This window comes from Bufo bufo, chromosome 1, assembly GCF_905171765.1.
Source record: "Bufo bufo chromosome 1, aBufBuf1.1, whole genome shotgun sequence".
Taxonomy (NCBI): Eukaryota; Metazoa; Chordata; class Amphibia; order Anura; family Bufonidae; genus Bufo; species Bufo bufo.
In genome coordinates this window covers 818,923,401-818,947,638 of record NC_053389.1, presented here as the reverse complement: position 1 = coordinate 818,947,638, position 24,238 = coordinate 818,923,401, and the positions used below count along the sequence as shown (strand labels likewise).

Here is a 24,238-nt window from a genome sequence, read left to right as displayed (position 1 = left end):
ACACAAAGATCGCTTCCAGGCTTCCCATTTTTGCTCTTTCTCGGAGGGAAGTGGGGTATCCCAATCCTTGACTGTTTCAGAAAACTGTCTCAGTAGAGATTTACCTTGTATGGTAATGGGCACTACAAATCCCAGCGGATCGAATAGGCTGTTTACTACTGATAGGACGCCTCGCTTTGTGAATGGCTTGTCTGCACAACTTATCTGAAAACCGAAGGAGTCAGCCGAGAGATCCCATCTGAGGCCCAAGCTCCTCTGCACAGGTGGACTGTCCAGTCCCAAGTTAATGTCCTTGAATCCTGGTGCATGATCGCCTGATTCGAAGGCCCTCATAACGGCCAGGCTGTTTGAAGCAATTTTGTGTAGTCTAAGTTTAGCTTGGTACAACATACTTTGAGTCCTTTTGAGCAGATCGATAGCCGCTTCTTCAGTCGGTAGTGATTTGAGTCCATCGTCTACGTAGAAGTCCTTTTCTACAAAGTCTCTGGCGTCTTTACCGTACTCGGATTCTCCCTCTAATGCAGTTCGCCGAAGGCCGTAAGTTGCCACGGCAGGTGAAGGGCTGTTTCCAAATACGTGTACCCTCATTCGATATTCTGCCATCTCTGCGTTGGTGTCGTTATTCTTGTACCACAGAAACCTGAGGAAATTCCGGTGGTCCTCTCTGACTACGAAACAGTGGAACATCTGTTCAATGTCGGCGGTGATGGCAACGAGCTCTTTTCTGAACCTCATCAGCACTCCAACTAGGTTATTCGTCAGATTAGGACCTGTGAGAAGGACATCATTAAGCGATACACCTTGATGTTTGGCACTTGAGTCGAAAACAACCCTAATTTGATTAGGTTTCCGTGGGTGATACACTCCAAATGAAGGCAAGTACCAGCACTCGTCGTTCTTCCCTAAGGATGGAGCTGGTTCTGCATGGTTGTTGCGGAATATTTTGTCGATAAAGGCAACGATGTGTTCTCTCATCTCAGGCTTACTGTTCATGGTACGCTGAAGAGAGTTAAATCTAGACAGAGCTTGTTCCCTATTGTTCGGGAGTCTCACCCTGGTAGCTCGGAAGGGTAATGGAGAAACCCAGTGATTGGTTTCGTCTTTAAGGAAGAACTCATTGTCCATTATCTTGATAAATTCTCTGTACTCTACTGACAAAGCTACTTTATCATCGTCCTTGCTTGTGTCAAAGACCAATCTTCCCAAGTTGTCAGCAAAGAAGGGAGGAATGTTGTCAGGTGGTTGTATGAGGTCTGGAGGCTTCTCTTTCACCTCATAGTGATGAGGGCAAGGCTTAATGCAAGTTGTGCATCCATCTCCACGCACGTACGTTTTGAAAGAGCGGATTCTTGGTTGATCCAAGCATACATTTCCTATGACTACCCATCCCAAGTCCAGTCTCTGGGCGTATGGTGCATAGTCGGGACCATTACACTGTTGACGCACCTTGTGTACCCTTAGATTGTCTCTGCCAAGCAGGAGTAGAATCTCGGCGTTGTTGTCCATAGGTGGGATAACGTTGGCTAGGTGCCTTAGGTGTGGATGGTGAAATGCAGCTTCCGGGGTAGGAATCTCATCCCTATGGTTGGGTATTTGATCGCATTCGATCAGCGTCGGTAGAGGTATTTCCGTATTTCCACTGACGGAACAAGCGATGAATCCTTGTGCCCTCCTGCCGCTAGTCTCTATGCGACCCGTGCAGGTGTTTAAGATGTAGGGTTCTGACGGTCCCTTTATACCAAAGGCTTCAAAGAATTTAGGTCCTGCTAGGGAGCGGTTGCTTTGGTCGTCAATGATGGCATACATTTTTACTGCTTGTTCTGGTAGCCCCTCCGGGTAGACCTTGATTAGGCATATGCGTGCACAACATTTCTCACTCTGGCCCTCCCCACATACGTCCAGGCATGAGCAGGAAACAGCAGTGGCTGTGTTAGCGTGGTTCTGGGGCTCCCCGCCATGACTTTGAGCAGGACTGGTGGTGACAGCAGCAGGTGAATCCCTTGTGAGTGGAATTGGGTGCATAGCTGAAGCATGTCTTTCACTATGACACTCCTCACACTTGATAATGGATTTACAGTCCTTAGCCATGTGCTCCAATGAAGCGCAGCACCTGAAGCATACCGAGTGTGGTTTTTTATGAATGGGACATTCACGATTGAAGGCCTTGTCTCCTGATGAGGTAGTGTACTGTCTACCAGTGGGTACTGCAGATGATGGTAGGTTAGTTTTTCTAACATTCACGGTGCTCTTAAAGTCTCTGTGTTTATGCACAATACTTTCATACCTTGATGATGGTGTCACTGAAGCTGTAGTATTGAACTCCAGGAAGTCGAAGCTGGGGTCATTCCTCATCTGGGACTGTTCATCGATGAATCTACAGAAATGAATAAATGGGGGAAAAGTGACGTCATGCACTCTTTTGTACCTTGAGACTGATGCCGCCCACTTCTCTTGCAGGCTGTATGGTAACTTCACGACAATTGGGTTCACTCCATGGGCTGTATCCAGGTAGCACAGCCCGGACAGACGAGGGTCTCTTTTGGCAAGCTCCAGTTCCATGAGCAAATCACTTAAATCCTGAAGCTTATGGACATCCTTGAGACTGATCTTGGGGACGTTCTGGAGTCTCCTGAATAGTGCCTTCTCTATTGCTTCTGCACTGCCAAAGGTGCGTTCGAGTCTCTGCCAGGCTGCAGCGAGACCTGCTTCTGCTTGTCCCACATAGACAGTTCTAAGGCTCTTGATGCGATTTGTGGAGCCTGGGCCCAGCCAGTTGATCAAGAGGTCGAGCTCCTGCTCTGCGGTTAGGTTGAGGTTGGCGATGGCGGCTTTGAAGGTTGCCTTCCAGGCTCTGTAGTTCTCCGCATGGTCATCAAATTTTGAGAGACTGGTGTTAATTAGCTCTCTGCTCACCATAAACCTGGCAAACTCAGACATATCTGATTTCTCACTGCTTGTTGCCATGACAACTTGCGATGCCCCTGGGGCGTATAGGCTGCGTGGCGTGAAAGGGTGAGATGCTTCCGGGTAGAATGATGTTGCTGCAGGGTTGAGCTGAGGTCTAGCCTCTGTAGATTCTGATGACTGCTGCTTGAGCTGTGGAGGTAGGCCAGGAAACACCTGGTAGCCATCTTGCTGTAATAACTGTCCTTGAGAGGGCGCGTCTGGGCGACTGTTATTGGATTGCTCGGGTGCTGTGGGTGTCACTGGCACTGCGGGTAGAGCTGACTTGGAGGTTTCAGTGTTGTTGGCTCGGACAGTACTGCACAATGGGGGTGGTGCAGATAACTGTTTCAGTACGTAGTCGCTGGTGCGATCAGCTGGATCGTCAATCTCCTCTGGTGGTAAGCAGACTGAATCAAGGCCTTGGCTCAAAGCTTGCTCAAGTAGTCTTAGGCTGGGTTCAGACCTGAGCGTATTTGATATGCGCGTTTAACGCGCGTTTGTGTTGCGCGTTTTTGTCGCGCGTTTTTGTCCATAGTCAACGCGCGTATTACGCGCGTTTGTGTGATTAACAGCAGTGTCCTATGGCTGCAAACGCGCGACAAAACGCCCCAAAGAAGCTCAAGAACTTTTTTGAGCGTAGGGCGTTTTTCAGCGCGTTCAAACGCGCTGTAAAACGCTCAAGTGAGAACCAGGGCCATAGGGAAGCATTGGTTTTCATGTGTTGAGCGTTTTACAGCGCGTTTGAACGCGCTGTAAAATGCTCAAGTGTGAACCCAGCCTTACTTTTGCTAATGCGATTTCCTCTTCCCTCTCTGATTCGAGGATCTTTATTCGAGCCTCTGCTTCTGCCCTCTTGGCTTCTGCCTCCGCTTCTGCCCTCTTGGCTTCTGCCTCCGCTTCTGCCCTCTTGGCTTCTGCCTCCGCTTCTGCCCTCTTGGCTTCTGCCTCCGCTTCTGCCCTCTTGGCTTCTGCCTCCGCTTCTGCCCTCTTGGCCGCCGCCGCCTGTGCTTCTGTTCTCGCAAGGACTTCTTTTTCGGTGAAGGAACGCCTCACTTTGGATAGCTCTGCATTTATGCGGGCTTCTAGTAATCTGTCGCTCAGGGCGGAGCTTCTAGAGCATGATGATCTGTAGGACCGTGAGGAATGTTTGGATGAATGGGATCTGTGTGATCTAGTTTCTTGCAAATGAGAGATGCGGAGTTCCACTTTATCTTTAGCGTACAGCACCATGGCTTCTCTTTGTCTGTCTATTGATTCTGCCTTGCACAATTCTGACAGGGCTTCTTCAATATTAGAGTCTTTTAGAAAGGTTATATACCTTGTGGACAGTCTCTTGTATCTTTCATGAGCTGCGTTCAGCCGCCCGACGGCAACTTGTAAGCTGGTGGCATCGCCTGAGGAGGACTTAAGTCCTGATATGAGGGAGGAAACTCGCTCCCATAGATCTTCCAGGTCGTCACATAGCTCATCTTTCCTGGTGTGATAATTTTCTGTGATCTTTATAGTTGGTTTGAGAGAGCGCCTTGGTCGCGTGACTTGGTCTGCTGGAAGTGTGGGTTCTACCTCCAGCTCTTCATAATGATCAGTATCAGGTTGCATTTGCTTTGTTTCATCACTGGGGAACTGTACAAGGTCCTTTTCGGCCATTTTGATTTAAGGTGCGCTGTCTCTTTAAGAAAATTAACTTTTGAATTGGGGGCTGAAAATTGCAGTGCGGCTCAGATGAGGCACCCCGATGAGTTTCCCAAGGTGTTTTGAGTGAATTGCGGTGTTTTGGTTTGAGGGAGGCCCCGCGTGCGCGAACAGTTCTTATATCATGCGAGCAAGGGTTAACATAGGATGTAGAAAGTGGCTTGGCGAGTGGTGGAGGACTTCCAGGCGAGAGTATATCTACTGCGGACACGCCGTGTTTCCCCTTGGGCTTGTGGGACGTGCACTGTTGCTGGGCAGATTTGCTGGGAGTGGGCCTGTTGCAGGGGAGGTTCCTGAGTGTGGCACTGGGCTCTGAGGGAACCTGTAGCCGGGCATTGGACATTCAGACGGATATTGACTGGGTATAAGGCTTTAAGGCAGTTTTTGACTGTTCTGTCCCCACATGAAGGCGATTGAAGGTGTAACTGATAATGACTTTGTCACTGGCCTACCTTCGTATCCAAGCAGTGGAGCAGACCGGACCGGCAGATGCTCAGGTTAGATGGATCCAGACGTAGACATGAGGATGCAATCAAACGTGGTTTATTTGATCCAGAGCAGTGACATACAGTGATGGAATACAGGAATGCAGTAGATGCTGTGATGTGGATGTCTTTCCTGAGGCTAACTGCTGAGGCAACTGCTGGTCAAAAACTGATGCCTTCACAAGCCAAGGTGTGTGTCTCCAGTCACAAAGGAATGCAGCACTGAAAAAGGCTACAGGAAGTGACCAGGCCCAAGGCTGTAAAACCACGCCCAGAGATAAAACTTTATAGACAACGAACGAGGCGTGCAGCATACAAATTCCGGCCAGCAGATGGCAGCAGAGAACAATGGATAGAAACAACATAGGTAAAACAAGAAATAATACAGTGCAGAAATTCAATTTGACAAGAACAGCACAGTGAATGCGGCCTCATGTAATGGATATTCTGTGCTGGATGCGGACGCTGTTTCAGGCGTGCCGCCTGGTGTACATGGTTAGAATATATTGCCTCCCGGGAGGTGACGCGTGTGGGGACTAATGTCATCGCGCATGTGCTTGCGCAAAGCGTACTAGAAGCTAGAAGGGCAAGCGCTTTTCCCATCTAGTGTAGTGATATGCGATGTCTAAATAGCTCTGAATTATGATTATATGGAGTAGTGTAATCGCTATAGGAGCACTAGGGGGATAGTCTATTGGATGGAAAATGGAAAAAGTAATACATTGCCAAAGTGTGAGCATATATTGTGGAGAAGAGGGGTAAAAGCCAGTGTTATGAAAGAATTTGTCACAAATGACAGAATTTGTCACAAATGACAGAATTTGTCACAAATTGCTATAAATCAGGTATACCCAGGCCACTCTGTCTACAGCCACACAGAGCGGCTGTGCTGCGGGCGAGTTGCGGTCAATTAACCTGCAGCTGCCATTTATTTAATAATGAAGACTACACTGTATAGTCAGTCTTTATTGTTAATGGCCATGCACCACCTTTATGGCACCTTTAAACAGGGGCTGTTGCTGATATGGGGTTGGCTGGTTAGGTGGGAGCACAATATGTTGGCATATCCACTTCTTCAATGCCAGTGCTCTCCTGCCCTACAGGTGGGAGCCTTTCTTCTGCCATATGCATTTCCTCCTTTTCCGCATCACCTAATGTCGATGAGAATATGTCATTAGGTGTTTCCAGCTCCTACTCTCTCTGCTTCTTGTTAAATTTTCTAGGACATGGAGACTTTGAAAGATGATTTGGAAGTAGTAAAGCCAGCAAAAAGATGAGGATGGTCATCATTAAGACCTGGCCAGTATTGGTTGGCAGACTGGATGGTATTGGTTGGCACAGTGGCACGGGGATAATGAAGGCTTCTATCTTATTGATATTGAATTACATACCTTAGTTTACGGCTGATGTAGGAATAAGTACATGTAGGAATAAATAAAACTGATGATAAATAGCTCTCACTGCAGTCTCCCTGTACTCTCCTTGCACTCTCCCTGTAGTCTCTGCACTCTCCTTGCACTCTCCCTCTTCTCTCCCTGCACTCTCCCTGCACTCTCCCTCTCCAATATTATTCTATTAAGCGTTTTCATCAACATTGTCTCTAGTGCATGAGCGCTTGCCACATCTCTCCTTATGCTCATCTCACAGGACCATGACGAAGACCACACAGGATGAGGGTTTTATAGAGCTATGTCCTAAAACCATTTATTGGCTTGTTTTACTGGCACAAAAAAGTATTTTCTGTTGTGTGGTGAAGTGAGAAAATGACAGCCTTTTTTAGGTATGTATTAGTGGTAAAAAAAGAGCTTATTTGCCGTTGTGTGCTAAAGTGAGAAAATTACTGAGTTTTTTGGGGTGTTTACATTTCCTTTTTATTTATTTATTTGATCTAACAGTATGTCAGACAGAGAAGTGCCAGGCCCTGCAGAGGGGAGTCGCAGAGGCCTAAATGTTTCTGGCGCAGGCACAGGTCGCAGCAGAGTAAGGGGGTGTGGCTTCAGGGGTCACAGCAAGAGGCCTGAGCTCCCGGTGTCAACTTGCGGTCGTGTCTTGACCAGCAACCCAGCCGTTCATGAATGGTTGAATCAGTCATCCACTTCGTCCAAAGTGACATCCAAAGTGACAGCCAACAGTGGGTGGGTTCCTCTGACATAAAGCTTAGTTGGCATGGCCTGGGAGCAGGCCCTGTGCCACCACCTGTCCTCAACCTGCCTATGTCCTTTTCTGTTCCCTCAACAAGAGAAGTATTGTATACTGTGGGATCAACTCCATTATACACTGACGACGAGCTACTAGAGGCCAGTCATCAGCTACTGCCCAGCCAAGATCTGGAGGAGACATCCGCTGCTTCCTCCACTAGGTGGGCAGATAGTTATGGGGAGAGTGGCGTGGGAGCAGTTGTTGCGAGTAGTCAGGCTCCTCACCCAGAGACGGTTGAGAAGGACATCAGTGACGTGTAGACAGTACTCGATGATGATGATGTAGCTGATCACATTTGGGAGCCAGGTGACGAAGGGGATTCATCATCATCAGGAGAAAGAGGGTGGCAGCTTGCCCGTGAGACAGCAGAGGAGCAAGCAAGTCGCTAGTGTGGCCGGGAGTCAGCATGGTGGCAGCAGTGGGAGGTCGGTAGCCAAACGTGCCCGGGGTAAACCACCCACTTCGTAGGAGCCTACCTGCCCTGAAAGTAGCGGTGCAGGGGTTCACGGAGAAAGCGGCGGCAGCACTCATTCAGTGTGTAGTGTTGGGGGTAACATCACCTCCTCGGCGGTGTGGCAGTTTTTTGTAAAGCCGATGGAAGAGGTGAACGTGGCCATATGTCGAATCTGTGGGCAGAAGGTAATGCGTGGCCAGGGTTCCAATGTTGGTACTATGGCCCTACGTCAACATATGCAGCGTTGCTATAAAGTGGCCTGGAAGAACTGTGGCTCCGATGTGGTGGTCCAGCCTGCCGCAGCAACCACTGCATCACCTAGTGGCACGCAACCGGTTTCAGGCAGTCAAGGCACCACCACCTCAGCCGAAGGGAGCTGCATGTCCTTCCTATCATCTGCTGGTCCTGATGCTCCTGCTCCTCCTCCTACTCCTCGTCAGTCGTTCCATCAGCAATCGATCACCGAAGAAATTGCCAAGAGACAAGTCCAAGTTGCTGGTGCTGCAGTCCCTCTCTTTCCAAGTGGTGGACTCTGCACCTTTCAGAGAACTGATGGCTTGTGCCGAGCCGAGGTGGAGAGTCCCAAGCCGTCATTTGTTGGCCAAAAAGCCAGTACCAGCACTGCACACCTATGAAGAATAGAAGTTGGGCCAGTCCTTGAGCCTGTCGGTGCTGCCAAAGTGCATGGAAGAGCCGACATGTGGAGCTGTAACTACTGTCAGGGACAAAACATGTCCTTTACGGCCCACTGGATTAATGTGGTTCCTGCACAGCCACACCAGAAACTTGGCCAGGTGACGCCGCTTCCGCCTTCACGTTCTCATGCCGTTGGTCCTGCGACAATGTCCGCCACTGTCTCCTCATCCTCCAACATGTTCTCAACCTTCACTGCAGGGACAATTCACAGGGCCACTTTAGCATACCACATGTGCAGGGCGCTGTGGTGTCATGCTGTTCTGCACGTCGCTTGCCTGGGCGAACAGAGTCACACAGGGGAGGTACTGCTCTATGTCCTTCAGCAAGATATCCAATCCTGTCTTTCTCTGCGATAAGTGAAAATCGGAAACATGGTGACCGGCAACGAAGAACATTGTGTTGGCGCTGCTTCAAGGAGGGCTGAAAAAAAGAAAAATTGTAGCAGCACAAAGAAAAAATAGGGGTAAATACCGTTCCTTATTGTGGTGGTGCCTGCCGTGTCATAAGTCAGTCTCAGACTTCCCCAACTTCAGATGCACTTGTAAAAGAAACCGCAGCACTCTCCAGTCTTGATTCTTTCAAAGATTTATTCACCAGATTCATTCACCAGTGTTGGTGAATAAATCTTTGAAAGAATCAAGACTGGAGAGTGCTGCGGATTCTTTTACAAGTGCATCTCAAGGAGGGCTGAGCCATACGGCCCGCATGGCAAACATGTTTAATCTGGTTGTCAAGCGGTTCCTGAAGTCCTCCAACCATCTGCAAGACATCCTAATAATGGCCAGGAAACTTTGCACACACTTCAGCCCCTTGTAAACCCCAAAGCACACCCGCCTTGAGTGGCAGAACAGCATCCCCCAACATAGGCTGATATGCGACATTTTCACCCATTGGAATTCCACCCTCCATATGTTGGACCGACTGTACGAACAGAGAAAGTCCATAAACGATTTCCTGATGATCCAAGCGGACAGGAGTACTCCCCTGTGTAACTTCGATGTCAGCCAGTAGCAGCTCATGCGTGACACCTGCAATTTGCTCAAGCCCTTTAAGGAAGCCACGCTATTTGTCTGTCGTTAGGACTACGGGATGAGCAATCTCATTCCACTGCTTCATGTCCTGGAATAGATGCTGGTAAATCTGGCTGGTCAGGGCACGGGAGACGTGGCGCTTATATCTCACGTCCACATGAGCCCTGTGGGGGCTGAACTGGAGGAGGAGGAGAAGGAGGAGGAGGAGGACATTAGAGCACAAGCAATGTGTAGCGAAATGGGTGGTTTTTCTACACAGGGGACAGGAGAGGAGGAGGAGGAGCAGGAGCAGCCAGAGCAGCTACAGGGCGATGAGGAAGACGAGGCAGAGGACCCAGACGCACCATGGCAGTATGCAGTGGAGATGGAGGCAGGAAGTCCCTCTGAGTCACTTGTGCAAATGGCCAGCTGCATGCTCACTTGCTTGGATAGTGACAGCTACTGCTCATCGCGAATATTCTAATCACAAATTTTGATCACGAATATCGGCACTTCGAGAATTTGTGAAGATGTAGAATATAGTGCTATATATTCGTAATCACAAATATTCTAGATTTTTTTTCATCAGTAACCTCCCTTCTTGCTTGTGGGTTAATGAGAAGGCTGCAATATCTTTGTCAGAGCTTAGCAACATCCCTAGCAACCAATAGGAAAGTTGCCTACCCCTTACTATATAAGAAACTCCCCAGCAGCCATTTTATGCAGTTTTTTGCAGTTGTGAGAGATAGAACATTGTCATTACTGTGCTCTGTACTTTCATCTGGATCCTATTCCTTATCTAATTACATCAGATAGTTAGTAGTGTTGGTCGAGCACCAAAGTGCTTGGGTGCTCTGGTGCTCGAGTGCTCGGGAGAGCACCTGAGCACAATGGAAGTCAATAAGAGAACCCGAGCATTAAACAAGGAACCACCTGCTCTGAAGAGGGGAGGGTGCTGGGTCCCACTGAGGTCTATGCAGAAGATCACTGTACAGTGAGGGAATCCCCCCAGTGTGAGTCTGTGGCTTAGGAGTCCCTGCTCTGGCTCCATATATAGCTATGTCCATATATGGAGTCAGTGCTTTGGGACACCCAGTGCATTTAAATCTAATTTAGCCTCTATTTCTGAAAAGTTTCCGCTGGGATTTGAACTCACAACCTTCTACATTAGAGGCAAGGCGCTTAACCACTCATAGTAGTTTGTAATGTAGTAAGTATCCCTTTACAGCAGAAGTATCATTTATATATTTCACTGCAGGTTACCATGTAGCTGGATAGCATAAATGTTAAGGTTCTTGGCTCTAATGTAGAAGGTTGTGATGTGAGTTCAAATCACGGCATCATTTTTTCAAAAATAGAAGCTAAATGTAATTTAAACATATATATATATATATATATATATATATATATATTTCTTTTATTTTTTTACCCATAATATATTTACATATATTATTATATATTTAGAATATATAATATATTATAATATATGTAAATATATTATGGCTAAAAACTTCAGTAGTAGTTTCCGACATATTATGCATATATATATATATATATATATATATATATAAAAGTGTATGTTAACATGAATGGAAGTGGCCTTTTGCTCGAGATCTGGACTTATGCGATAATACAGTTAACATACTGAGACTCGTGCTGTCATTTGACCTCTTTCAAGATGGCCGCTTGGTGTGTGGGATTGATCTGCGCATACTCGATTAGATCTTCCTTCGTCATAATGACGTATTGGTTGTACGCAAGCCGGGGCATGCACAGTAAGTTTGAATGTACGCCAAAGCCGACATTGTCACAGGTGTGGGATCGCGGCATATCGGGTCAGTGTTTTCCTGCTTATCATGTTATTCATCATCGACATTACTGTTTAATGCACACGTCACTTTTTAACTATTTCAGCACTTTATCCATGCAAGATTAAGAAGCTCTGGAAGCTATATGACGTAATCAGTTGTGGGGGTATATACTGTATATTGTTCACTGTGTCCTGTTACTTTGCTTGAGAAAGGCTGGGATACAGAGCCGAAACGTCGCCATTGCCACTGAGGTGAATAAAGTTTTTTTTTTTGGAGTGCTGCCTTTTTCCTATCTATTGTTGAGGGATTAACTTGTCCCAGCGGGCCGTGCACCCATCATTATCTTGAGGCTGTGCTGCCCTGTTTTTCATTATACAGTATATATACAGGGAGTGCAGAATTATTAGGCAAGTTGTATTTTTGAGGATTAATTTTATTATTGAACAACAACCATGTTCTCAATGAACCAAAAAAACTCATTAATATCAAAGCTGAATATTTTTGGAAGTAGTTTTTAGTTTGTTTTTAGTTTTAGCTATTTTAGGGGGATATCTGTGTGTGCAGGTGACTATTACTGTGCATAATTATTAGGCAACTTAACAAAAAACAAATATATACCCATTTCAATTATTTATTTTTACCAGTGAAACCAATATAACATCTCAACATTCACAAATATACATTTCTGACATTCAAAAACAAAACAAAAACAAATCAGTGACCAATATAGCCACCTTTCCTTGCAAGGACACTCAAAAGCCTGCCATCCATGGATTCTGTCAGTGTTTTGATCTGTTCACCATCAACATTGCGTGCAGCAGCAACCACAGCCTCCCAGACACTGTTCAGAGAGGTGTACTGTTTTCCCTGATTGTAAATCTCACATTTGATGATGGACCACAGGTTCTCAATGGGGTTCAGATCAGGTGAACAAGGAGGCCATGTCATTAGATTTTCTTCTTTTATACCCTTTCTTGCCAGCCACGCTGTGGAGTACTTGGACACGTGTGATGGAGCATTGTCCTGCATGAAAATCATGTTTTTCTTGAAGGATGCAGACTTCTTCCTGTACCACTGCTTGAAGAAGGTGTCTTCCAGAAACTGGCAGTAGGACTGGGAGTTGAGCTTGACTTCATCCTCAACCCGAAAAGGCCCCACAAGCTCATCTTTGATGATACCAGCCCAAACCAGTACTCCACCTCCACCTTGCTGGTGTCTGAGTCGGACTGGAGCTCTCTGCCCTTTACCAATCCAGCCACGGGCCCATCCATCTGGCCCATCAAGACTCACTCTCATTTCATCAGTCCATAAAACCTTAGAAAAATCAGTCTTCAGATATTTCTTGGCCCAGTCTTGACGTTTCAGCTTGTGTGTCTTGTTCAGTGGTGGTCGTCTTTCAGCCTTTCTTACCTTGGCCATGTCTCTGAGTATTGCACACCTTGTGCTTTTGGGCACTCCAGTGATGTTGCAGCTCTGAAATATGGCCAAACTGGTGGCAAGCGGCATCTTGGCAGCTGCACGCTTGACTTTTCTCAGTTCATGGGCAGTTATTTTGCGCCTTGGTTTTTCCACACGCTTCTTGCGACCCTGTTGACTATTTTGAATGAAACGCTTGATTGTTCGATGATCACGCTTCAGAAGCTTTGCAATTTTAAGAGTGCTGCATCCCTCTGCAAGAAATCTCACTATTTTTGATTTTTCTGAGCCTGTCAAGTCCTTCTTTTGACCCATTTTGCCAAAGGAAAGGAAGTTGCCTAATAATTATGCACACCTAATATAAGGTGTTGATGTCATTAGACCACACCCCTTCTCATTACAGAGATGCACATCACCTAATATGCTTAATTGGTAGTAGGCTTTCAAGCCTATACAGCTTGGAGTAAGACAACATGCATAAAGAGGATGATGTGGTCAAAATACTCATTTGCCTAATAATTCTGCACGCAGTGTATATATATATATATATATATATATATATACATATATATATATATATATATATAGATAAAATCATACTGCTGATATATATGAACGCATAATATGTGGGAAACTACTACTGATGTTTTTAGCCATAATATATAGTTCAGCTCCTTGCCTTTAATGTAGAAGGTTGTGAGTTCAAATCCTGGCAGAAATTTATCTAGTTAGCTCATATATATAATACAGATAGTGGGAGATAGTCAGGTTAGATAGTGATATAGTGTAGCTGATTCCAGCTACACTGGTTGCAGTGCAAAGTGTTAGGTAGTTTGATAGGAGATATTTCTCTGCTGTCTATACATACATGCTACAGACATGGTGCTGTGATACCACAACAATATTTAGTGCACTAATCAGTAATATCTACTCAGACCTGATAAAATTTGAAGTTGCATGTATTATGCCAAAAATATGCGCATTATTAATGCTGATTTTCGCAATCGCAAATACAGTGCTATAATGTAAAATTACTTACACTGATCAGGATTCACGAAAGTAGCTGCCAACCATTTTCTCCAGTCTCAGGAAACTTCTCAGCAGCTTGAAAAATGTAGCAAAAGTGACCCACACCTGTATTTTTCGCGCAATATGCGTATGTTACAGGATTTTCGCAATCAAGAATATAATGACTGTAAATCACAAATTCGAATATTGCCCCTGCCGCTCATCACTAATGACAGCCAAATTGTCACCATTCGGCAGCAAGATGATTTCTGGCTCTTCACCTTGTTAGACCCTCGCTACCGGTCCAAAACGGGGGCCTTTTTTATACCCGCTGAGAGGGAGGACAAACTGAACTACTATAGAGACATCCTATGTAGTCAGTTGGTGGCTGCCTGTCTGCGCTATTGTCCATCGTCCATCCTCTCGCAGGGCTGTCTGGGGGGGCCCTCTGCGCTCAAGTTCCACAGGCATGGCTGCTGGGGAGGGGTGGGGTGGCAGGAGCAGTACCAGCTCCATCAGCAGCAGCCTGAGTCTAGAGTCACTGATGAGCAGCTTTCTTCACCGAACCTGAACCAGCAGGTGGTGGCTAGTGATGGAGGAACATCTGCCGTGACGGTTCGTGAACGCAAACAAATGTTCGCAAACCGCAAGTTTGCGGCGGGTCACATTAATTTTAATGGCAGGCGAACATGAAAATCTTTCAGCTCATATTTTCAGCCAAGAAATAATTACTAAAAGTGCACAAATAGTCCCACAACATGGACAGTGACATACCAGATGTATTATTCGAATTTGCGATCTCCATTCATTATTTTTTTCAATGTGAAATATCAGCAATATAATTTTCGCGTACGCGCATGCGCACACCAGTTATGATTATTTTTTCCAATATTGTTTGTCACTGTGTGTAGCTGCAGTATCGCAGCAGAACCGCTCACCACTGCTGCACAATACAAATCCACTATAATATGCTTTCTATGTTAGAAAGCATATTATAAGTGTATTACACCCCTCTGTACTGCACACCTATCGATAGCACACCTATACCAGTCCTTAAAAGGACTTATGTGGACCTATTAGCTAGTGTTTTTGTCCCTAACAGTCTTTCCCTGCTCCACACAGCAACCTATCCCTACACTGACAAAAGACTGAATGTAAAATGGCAGCCAAATCCGGTCTATTTATAAGGTAGGGGGTATGGCCATGTGCTGAAACTTTTCAATTGGCTGTCCTGTACCACCTGATGGATGTGTCATGGGTCAAAGTTCTTCACAATGTAAAAGAATATGGCCGGCGCGAATATCGCCATATGTTCGCATGTTCGGCGAATCACGAACGAGCAAAGTTCGCCGCGAACTGACCACCGGGCGAACCGCAAGGTCATCACTAGTGGTGGCATACTTGGAGTGCACCCTGCCAGCCGTCATTGAAGATCCGCTGGACTACTGGGATGCCAAACTGGATTTGTGGCCGCAACCGTCCAAGATTTCCCTGGAAAATCTGTCTTGCCCGGCCAGTAGTGTGGCATCAGAGAGGGTGTTTAGTGCGGCGGGGGCCATAGTTACCCCAAGAAGAACTCGCTTGTCCACCCAAAATGTGGAGAGACTGACCTTTGTCAAGATGAATTAGGCGTGGATCAGCTGTTAGTCCAGCCTTCCGAAGGGAGGCTTACTTATACTGATACAGCCCCTTAGGCGTGATGAAGGCAGTTTTCTCTTTTGCAGCCTCCATTAAGGGCACCTGCCAGTACCCTTTGGTGAGGTCCAAAACAGAAAAATACCATGCTTGTCCTAACTTCTCGATTAGCTCATCCACCCAGAGCATGGTATATGCATCGAATTTAGATATTTCGCTCAGCTTACAAAAATCGCTACAAAACCGTAACATCCATCCGGCTTGGATATTAAGACTATCGGACTGGTCCATTCACTTTTTGACTCCTCGATGACGTCTAGCCGCAGCATTAGCTTCACTTCCTCCGAGATGGCTTGTCGTCGAGCCTCGGGTATGGCTTTAACCGGACTTTTCCCTGAAGTTCATTTTACAATGTCATGCCGCTTGGCAGAAGTGCGTCCAGGGAGGCCCGAGAACACATCCGTGTTCAGACTAATGAACTCCCTCCTGAGCCTGTTTAGAGGAGAGGCTGTCAGCAATTTTTACTGTGGCAACTGCTATCCTTGCATCAGACAGAGGGGCCGTAACCCTTGCTGCTAGAAAACCCGGCCGTGGACTGTCTTCAGTACAGGTCTCCTTATATTTCCAAGGTTTTAGTAAATTAGCATGGTAAACCTGCTTCAGCTTCCGCCGCCCTGGCTGGTGTACCTTGTAATTTACCTCTCCAACTTTCTCGAGTACCTCATAAGGCCCCTTCCACCTTACCAAGAACTTACTGTCCAGGGTCAGTACCAGAACCAAATCCCGATCACCTGGGTTAAAATTCCAAACCCGAGCCTGTCGATTATAGACTCTACTCTGGGCTCACTGAGCTGCCTCTATATGTTCATTAACCAGCGGCAACACTTTCTCCATTCGCTCTTGTATCTGAGTGACATACTCAATCACACTTTCATGCGGTGTGGGTTGTTGTTCCCACGCCTCTTTGGCAATGTCCAACAGACCACGTGGATGTCGGCCATACAGCAGTTCGAAGGGCGAGAGCCCAGTAGAGGCCTGGGGCACCTCTCGCACTGTGAATATGAGATTGGGCAGTAGAAGATCCCAGTGCCTCCCATCTTTAGACACCACCCGCTTTAACATGTTTTTCAAGGTTTGATTAAACCTCTCTACCAGGCAGTCCGTTTGCGGGTGAAAGACGGACGTCTATAACTGTTTTATCTGTAGTAGTTTACTGAGTTTCCTCATAACTTTTGAAATAAAAGGGGTCCCCTGGTCGGTCAGAATCTCTTTAGGTGGGCCCACTCGGGAAAACATCTCCATTAACTATTTGGCTATGATTTTGGCGGAGGTATGTTGCAGCGGCACCTCCTCCAGGTACAGAGTGGCATAGTCCAGGACTACCAAGATGTGTTGGTGCCCTCTAGCGGACTTTGGTACTGGGCCTATGAGATTGATAGTGGTCCGCTCTAATGGAACCTCAATAATCGGGAGAGGGACCAGGGGACTACGGAAATGTGGCTGGGGGTTGGTTATCTGGCAGGTTGGACAAGACTTGCAATACTCTTCTACCTCTCTGAACACACTGAGCCAGTAAAACCGCTGTAGAATCTGGTTCTGCGTTTTCTGCTGGCCCAGGTGTCCCCCAAGAACATGTTGGTGGGCTAACTCCAACACGAGCTTGCGATACGCCTTGGGCGCCACCAACTGTTCAATATGTTCACCCCGTAGTTGATTTACCCGGTACAGCATCTCCTGCTGAACCACAAAATTGCAGGTGAAATTTTATGTGATTTATTCAGCCGGACAAACGGATCCGTTCTGACACACAATGTAAGTGAATGGGGACGGATCCATTTTCTATGACACAATAGAAAACGGATCCGTGCTCCATTGACTTTCCATGGTGTTCAAGACGGATCCGTTTTGGCTATCTTAAAGATAATACAACGGATCCGTTCTGAATGGATGCAGACGTTTGTATTATCTGAACGGATCCATGGCGGATTCGCACCAAACACGAGTGTGAAAGTAGCCTAGGTATGTGGCTGGAGGTAGATTACACGGTCATTGGATATGATTTTCCAGCAGACCAGGGTACTACAGGCCCCCAAAATTATGCATTCAGCGTACATAAAAGAACAGTAAGTTACTGGCTGAAGGTAGATTACCCAGTCATTGGATATCAATTTTCCAGCAGGCCAGTGTCGCTATCTGTAGCCTAGGTAACGCAGCAAAACTGCTAACCGATGCTGCACTACCCAAATGCACTATATAGAAAATATGTTATTGTTATATCACACCCCTGCTTCAATCAGTTTTTTTGTGGGGCAACTGGTATATCACACCAGTAGAAATTATTTGTTCCAATGTTGTTTTGTCACGCCCTGCCCTGTGGGTGTTCTGAGGAGATCTGTCAGAATTGCTTCACGTGACTCGATCTGACAATTTGTTTTGTTGTGGATTTGAACAGAATCCCACCTCCTCCCAGCTGTTGTTATTTAGGTAATTGGTGAAGCTATTTATTCCTCCATATCCCTATAGCCTTTGCGGGTTATAGTTCTGCCTTGTGTGAGCTCTGAAGTTTGGTGGATCATCTGCTCAAGCACATCTCTAGATAAGTCATTTTCCCTTTTCCCTTCTGTGTCTGTTTTGTCTAGGCTTCTAGGGAGATGCTAGCTCCTTCGGTTGTAGAAGGAGCTGGGTGTTTCTTTTCCTCTTCCCTACAGCTGAGGGTTTGGTTCAGTGTGTTATATCCTTAGGTGCGTGGGCATGTGCATATCTACCATTGAGATATGCACATGGGCATAGCAGCTTAGGGAAAGTCTTTTAGGGATTACTAGGAGGTGACCCCTTTGTTCCCTAGCATTTGGGGTCTAGTCAGTTATTTTGTTTGCTTTGCCGTGTTCTGTTTCCTTCCCTTATCTTACCTACCGTGACATGTTTGTCGCTATCTGTAACGCAGCAAAACTGCAAACAAATGCACTACCCAAATGCACTATATAGAATGTAAATTATTGGTATATAACACCCCTGCTTCAATCAGTTTTTTTGGGGGGCAACTGGTGTATCACAACAGTAGAAATTATTTGTTCCAATAGCGTTTGTCCCTCTGTGTAGCTGCAGTATTGCAGCAGAACCGCACACACAACTGCTGCACAATACAAATGCACTATAATATACTTTCTATGTTAGAAAGTATAAGTATATCACACCACTCAGTAAGTCACACCTATCGATAGCACACATATACCAGTCCTTAAAAGGACTTTTGTGGCCCTATTAGCTAGCAATTTGCGTCCCTAACAGCCTGTCCCTGCTCCACACAGCAACCTCTCCCTACACTGGCAAAAGACTGAATGTAAAATGGCGGCCAGATCAGGTTTATTTGTAAGGTAGGGGGTATGTCCATGTGCTGAAACGTCTCAATTGGCTGTCCTGTACCACCTGATGGATGTGTTATGGGTCAAAGTTCTTCACAATGTAAAAGAATATGACGCTGGTGGACATCGCCATATGTTCGCCCGTTCGGCGAACCGCGAACAAGCAGAGTTCGCTGCGAAACGACCGCGGGCGAACCGCAAGGCCATCTCTATATATCAATCTAACCTACACTGACTATCTCCCCCTATCTATCTGAATTATACGGTATATAAGTTAACTGTCCAACGTAATACAACAAAGCACAGAGCACCGCAATGACACTGCTGTCTCTTTCATAACTGCAATAAACTTTAGAAAATGGCTGCTGGGGAGGTTCTTATATAGTAAGGGGTCGGCAACTTTCCTATTGGTTGCTAGGGATGTTGCTAAGCTCAGACAAAGACATTGCAGCCTTCTCGTTGGCCACAAGCAAGAAGGGAGGTTACTGATGAAAAATAATCTAGAATATTAGTTTTTACTAATATATAGCACTATATTCTAAATATTCGCGAATTCTCGAAGTTGCGATATTTGCGATTAATATTCGCAATACGAATATTTGCGGCCAACGGTAACAGCGATGAGGAGAAACCAAAGCTATAAAATATTTTTTTCCACTATATTCACTGAGGAAATGCAGAATGTAAAAGTAGATTCCCCATTAAAAGTGCCCTGTCTGACCCACGAAGAAGTACAGAGACGTACAAAGATTAAAGCGGTTATCCCATGACTAGTGTTGAGCGAACTTCTGTTTTAAGTTCGGCGTCTAAAGTTCGGCTTCCGGTTAGCGGAGAATCCCGATATGGATTCCGAATTCCGTTGTGGTCCGTGGTAGCGGAATCAATAATTGACCATTATTGATTCCGCTACCACGGACCACAACGGAATTCGGAATCCATATCAGGATTTTCCGCTAACCAGGAGCCGAACTTTAGACGCCGAACTTAAAACAGAAGTTCGCTCAACACTACCCATGACTAATGTAAAAAATGAAAATCAGACATCATATGGTACAATACAATCTCTTTCTAGCAAGGGTAGAACCAGCCCTGTACCTCACATGGGTCCAGAGATCTCCCCATTAATTGCTTTGCTAGATTTATATCAAGCTGAAAGCTCAATGGAAGTGTATTTTCTGCTGCAGCTAAGAGGGCGTGTCTCAGCTCTCCCTATCACAGCTCAGGAGGCAGTTGAAGGATGAAACTGAGCATGTGCGGCCTTCTCAGTGAGCAGGTCAAAGAAATAAGTAAAAAATGATGCTAGAACTGGTTTGAAAACTGTAGAATATTTTTCGTGGGACAACCCCTTTAAAATAGACAAATCACCAGGACCAGATGCACACATCCCCGTATCCTAAGAGAATTGAAGGGGTTCTGCAGTTATTTTAAACTGATGATGAATCCTCTGGATAGATCATCAGCATCCGGACCCACGCCGATTATCTGTTTGAGAAGGCAGCGGCGCTGGCAGTTGCGCCACTGCCTTCTGACTTTTTACCTCAGGCCCACTGACATCATGACTAGTATCACTGGCCTGGGCACAGGTAAGCTCCATTCAACTGAACAGAGCTTAGCCCCGCCCAGTCCAGTGATACTAGTCGTGACGTCACCGGGCCTGAGGAAAACCGAGAAAAAGCTGCAGAAATCTAGGATCGGCAGGGGTCCCGGGTGTCGGACGCCCGCCGATCAGATACTGATGATCTATCCAGAGAATAGATCATCAGTTTAAAAGAACTGCCAAACTCCTTTAAGTAATGTCAGAGCCAGACCCGTATTTTTAATATTGAAGGACTCCACAGGATTGTTGCATAGCAAATGTGATGCCAATATTCAAAAACAGAGCCTGGAAACTATAGACCGGTAAGTTTAACATCTGTTGTGGGTAAACTGTTTTAAAGTTTTCTAAGAGATGCTATCTTGGAGAACCTCAATGAAAATAAGCAAATAACGCCATATCAGCATGGCTTCATGAGGGATCGGTCATGCCAAACTAATTTAATCAGTTTCTATGAGGAGGTAAGTTCTAGACTTGACAGCGGCGAATCAATGGATGTCGTATATCTGGACTTCTCCAAAGCATTTGACACTGTACCACATAAAAGGTTAGTATATAAAATGAGAATGCTCGGACTGGGAGAAAACGTCTGTATGTGGGTAAGTAACTGGCTCAATGATAGAAAACAGAGGGTGGTTATTAACGGTACACACTCAGATTGGGTCACTGTCACTAGTGGAGTACCTCAGGGGTCAGTATTGGGCCCTATTCTCTTCAATATATTTATTAATGATCTTGTAGAAGGCTTGCACAGCAAAATATACATTTTCGCAGATGACACTAAACTGTGTAAAGTAATTAACACTGAAGAGGACAATATACTGTATATATATATACTACAGAGGACAGTATACTGTATATATACTACAGAGGACAGTATACTGTATATATACTACAGAGGACAGTATACTACTACAGAGGGATCTGGATAGATTGGAGGCTTGGGCAGATAAGTGGCAGATGAGGTTTAACACTGACAAATGTAAAGTTATGCACATGGGAAGGAATAATGCAAGTCACCCGTACATACTAAATGGTAAAACACTCGGTAACACTGACATGGAAAAGGATCTAGGAATTTTAATAAACAGCAAACTAAGCTGCAAAAACCAGTGTCAGGCAGCTGCTGCCAAGGCCAATAAGATAATGGGTTGCATCAAAAGGGGCATAGATGACCGTGATGAGAACATAGTCCTACCATTTACAAATCACTAGTCAGACCACACATGGAGTACTGTGTACAGTTCTGGGCTCCTGTGAACAAGGCAGAGATAGCAGAGCTGGAGAATGTCCAGAGGAGGGCAACTAAAGTAATAACTGGAATGGGGGGACTACAGTACCCTGAAAGATTATCAACATTAGGGTTATTCACGTTAGAAAAAAGACGACTGAGGGGAGATCTAATTAATATGTATAAATATATCAGGGGTCAGTACAGAGATCTCTCCCATCATCTATTTATCCCCAGGACTGTGACTGTGACGAGGGGACATCCTCTGCGTCTGGAGGAAAGAAGGTTTGTACACAAACATAGAAGAGGATTATTTACGGTAAGAGCAGTGAGACTATGGAGCTCTCTGCCTGAGGAGGTGGTGATGGTGAGTACAATAAAGGAATTCAAGAGGGGCCTGGATGTATTTCTGGAGTGTAATAATATTACAGGCTATAGCTACTAGAGAGGGGTCGTTGATCCAGGGAGTTATTCTGATTGTCTGATTGGAGTCGGGAGGGAATTTTTTTCACATAAAGTGAGGAAAATTTGCTTATACCACCCAGTATTATTTTTTTTGCCTTCCTCTGGAACAACTTGCAGGATATCAGGCCGAACTGGATGGACAGATGTCTTTTTTCAGCCATATAATGTACACTATGTTACTATGTTACTGTGTCAGATGCTACAGAGAGATCTAGGCCTCACAGTACCATTATCTACCTTTCCCCAATCTGCTGTAATCTCAGAAAACCCTTTAATTAATTAATGGTTTTAAGGTTGAGAGATTTAGGCTGACAACATATGGTTCACTGGTCCACACTCAGTGGATGTGGCCGTCACATTGCTACTAATTTAGTCTCATAAAGTACAGCCTGGCTTAATATACCGTATTTTAAAGTGTACTTTCTTATTTTACTTACAGAAAAATCTGACTGTGGTCGCAGAATTTTTCCTCTTAGGATTTCAAGGCAACCAACTTTTCAGAAATGTTCTATTCCTTCTGTTCCTTCTTGTCTTTGCTGCCACAATATGTGGGAATCTCCTGATCATCACCCTGGTGTCCATCAGCAAGAACCTCCACACTCCAATGTACTACTTCATCTCACAACTGTCCATAAGTGACATCTTATTATCCACAAATATTGTTCCCAAAATGCTCCACATCCTACTGAATAATGGGGCGAACATCAGTTTTATTGGTTGTATGACTCAGTTTTATTTTTTTGTTAGCACTGATACATTTGAATGTTTTCTTCTCACTGTGATGTCTTATGACAGATATGTGGCCATCTGTAATCCTCTCCATTATGCCTCTGTCATGACTAATAGGTCTTGTGTCACATCGATCCTTACTTGTTGGTTGTTGGGTAATTTTGATTCATTCATTGTCACCATAACACAATCAAGGCTGAACTTTTGTGGGTCAAATATCATTGACCATTTATTCTGTGACTTTCTCCCCTTACTAGAACTTGCCTGTTCTGATACCTTCATTGTTCATTTACAGATGTATGTTTTGGGAATTCCAATTGTAATTATCCCAACCACAATCATTGTAGTGTCTTATACTTATATTGTTATCACAGTCCTAAGGATCCCATCCAGTACAGGTAGACAAAAAGCCTTCTCCACCTGTAGCTCCCACCTCATTGTGGTCTCCATGTTTTACTGGACTATGTTCAGTGTTTATATTCTTCCCTCAAGAGGACAAAACATCAGATATTAATAAAATCTTGTCTCTGCTGTATACTGTATTTACTCCATTCGTTAACCCCATTATATACAGTCTGAGGAATAAAGACATTAAGAAAGCTGTACAAAGAACATTCCATAAACTTATGTAATAAGTATTCATTGTCTAAAAAATAGCCATATATTAGGTTTTTTATTTCTAAAAATATAAACCTTCATTAGAAAAAAATAAAACACAAAGACTATCTCATGTCTTTTCTACAAGTTTTTGATGTAATTAGTGTTGAGCGAGCATGCTCGGTCGAACTTTGGTGCTCAATCAACACCAGATGTAATGCCTCTTTAGGCCTAGTTTGGTACTTTTTACCATTAACATACAGTTAACGTAATAAGTAGTGATGAGCGGGAGGTGCCATATTCGAGTTCGACGATATTCGCGAATATTCGCTTGAATATTCGTCTCATATTCGTCAAAATCGAATATTCGTCATTATTCTAGTTATCGCGATTAATATGCGATTTAAATAATCACGTATTGTGATTTTAACTTAAGGTAACTTTCCTATTGGTTTGATATCTACAGAGTGGGCCATTTATATGGATACACCTTAATAAAATGGGAATGGTTGGTGATATTAACTTCCTGTTTGTGGCACATTAGTATATGTGAGGGGGGAAACGTTTCAAGATGGGTGGTGACCATGGCGGCCATTTTGAAGTCGGCCATTTTGAATCCAACTTTAGTTTTTTTCGATAGGAAGAGGGTCATGTGACACATCAAACTTATTGGGAATTTCACAAGAAAAACAATGGTGTGCTTGGTTTTAACGTAACTTTATTCTTTCATGAGTTAATTACAAGTTTCTGACCACTTATAAAATGTGTTCAATGTGCTGCCCATTGTGTTGGATTGTCAATGCAACCCTCTTCTCCCACTCTTCACACACTGATAGCAACACCGCAGGAGAAATGCTAGCACAGGCTTCCAGTATCCGTAGTTTCAGGTGCTGCACATCTCGTATCTT

At 45.1% G+C, this 24,238-nt stretch overlaps 1 pseudogene; it reads left to right on the top strand.

Annotated features, from left to right (window-relative positions):
• Positions 1-23,365, top strand: part of LOC120989244 — a 28,312-nt pseudogene extending 4,947 nt beyond the window's left edge.
• Positions 23,366-24,238: the final 873 nt, after the last annotated feature.